Source organism: Phalaenopsis equestris, unplaced genomic scaffold (genome assembly GCF_001263595.1).
Source record: "Phalaenopsis equestris unplaced genomic scaffold, ASM126359v1 Scaffold000781, whole genome shotgun sequence".
Classification (NCBI taxonomy): Eukaryota; Viridiplantae; Streptophyta; class Magnoliopsida; order Asparagales; family Orchidaceae; genus Phalaenopsis; species Phalaenopsis equestris.
This window is the reverse complement of record NW_018165221.1, coordinates 284379-286802: the sequence shown is the minus strand read 5'-3', so window position 1 is coordinate 286802 and position 2424 is coordinate 284379.

Below are 2424 nucleotides of genomic sequence, written 5' to 3'. Positions count from 1 at the left end.
TAGCCTATTTACGGACGATGACCCACAACCATTGGATCACGCGTGTATCAAATGGAGGGCTTTGATTACGCTGGATGGGAGCGTGGTCCATAAAGTACGAGCTGACTCAGATGGCGGCACAGAATCATGCAGAAAAATCACAAAAGTAAAATAAAAATATCCTAGTGCTTAGTGAAGAGAGAAGAACAATGTGGAAATGGTTTGAAGTTTGTTTCATGAATATTTATATTCAATTAATTAAGTACTGATTATTCTCTATGCATGTAGACCTTTCATCATAGCATGATATTTTGGCATGTTGTTGCCTCTGTCATGGGGGACATTCCCTGATTTTTTTAAAGTCGCAGGAGACTCCTAGACAGAGGAATACCTCTAGAAAAATATTCATATTTTCAAGTTTATTTTTATTATTTATATAAATTAATCATAATGATTAGCATGTTTCTTTAAAAAATCTAAAGAACTTTTGTAAGGTTTATTGTGACCAGAGAACCCTTTGGAAAACTTTTCATGAGTTAAATCATTAAGAACACACTTAACTCTCACAAAACCCTAAAATACAAAGAAAATTAATTTGGGAAAAATAATCATCTAAATGAATTGATTTTAATTTTTCACTGTGATTTAAAGTTAAGAGAACTCCTCAAAAAATTTTCAAAATATTTGGAGCTCATTTGATAATTTAACTTGATTTTCTAAGTTAAATGTCATTTTTATAGTCAAATGATTTTTAATAATTAAAATATAACTCCAAGGATCATAAGAATTGGTTTCGAAGTTCTCTATGATCAGAAGAATTTTCTAAAAAAAAATTGTAAATAAAATAAAAACTTCATTTTTAAGCCTATTTTGAATATTTAAGTAATTAAAAATTAATAAAAATCACAAAATTAGTAAAATTCATAAAAAATATTCTAAGTTGTTTTCTAAGTACTTAAGAACAATTAGAATATTTTTTCTAATTTTCTAAGTGAAGATATTGAATTTTAAAGCTTAAAATAATTTTTAAAGGCTATAAAATGAATTTTTCTTAATCTTTCGCTTAAAAAATTCTAATAATTCAAAGAAAATAAAAAAAATGTAAAATTTATTTTTCTGGGTTCCTTGACCTCAGAAAGATTTAATAAAAACACAAAAATTAATTTTCAACATTAAAAATATTTTATAATTAATTAATGCTCCAGAATTTAAAAATAATTCTAATAATTTAAATAAAACTCAACAAATCATGAAATTTGGCCCAAGTGTTTCTCTAGTCCAATTCTACCTCCAGTAAAAATTTTAATGGATTAGGCTTTGCCTTGGTCAAGTTATCAAATTTTCTTTGAAAAATCCTATTTTTGCATGAAAATAAATATATAAATTAAATTGAAATTTAAAAAATTACATTTTCTTCTCTGATGTCTTGATTGACCCATGATTAAGGTGCGATGAAAATTCCAAAGTCATTTGAATTAAATTTGATGAACTATGAAGTGATAGAGCCTTATGGGCAAAAGTGTAATTTTGGAAATTTGGCCTTAATTAACACTTAGGTTTAATTCAAGAAAGGGGAAATGGGCAACCCTTGATATTAACTAACATATTTAGATGATTGAAACATAAGGGATTAATTGGTATAAACCAATCTCACTTTTTCCAATTAAAGAATAAATTTGAAATTTTTCTAGGTTATCAAAATTTGGAAGTCTACCAAATTAAATGATCTTAGACTTAGGGGTATAGTTTTGGGTGTTAATAACTCACTAATATAATACCCCTATCTAGTGTTCAAGTGACATCCAAATGTTTTGATGATGAATTATTGTCACTTAAAATTTAATATTTTTCAAAATGACTAAGACATCCACCAGATCTTAAGGGCTTAGTAGTGACCTAAGTTAAATCAAATTTGGTTAAATGAGGATTAGAGAAGTGAATGTAACTAGAAATTGAACACTACAAGCCCAAATTAAAGCTAAAATTGGCCAAGTGTCTTAATAACATTAACTTGCCCCTTTAAGGGTCTTCACTTGTATAATTCTCAAATCGAATGATAAATGATAATCACCGTACTCTTAGGGATAATTGAAACATCACTGTTCATTGAACACTAGAAATATTTATATGATAGATTATTAAGCAACATAATAAGTTCAAAAGAGCTCAATACTTTTCACCATGCAGTGAGGGAAAAACATGAACCTGCCTTTTTCTCCTGACCTGTTGGATATCTCGGAGGTCTACTAAACTTGATATGTTTTGCTTAATAAAATCATCCTTAATCAAACCAATAAGAACTCACCAAGATATAATCTAGGAACCCTAATTTTCCTGCTTTACATAAAATGCTCTTACATGTATTTTGAGTTTCAATTGGAGATGACGGGAAGACCATACATGTATGCTATTATTGTGATTTATTTACCTGCATTTTGGGTTTCC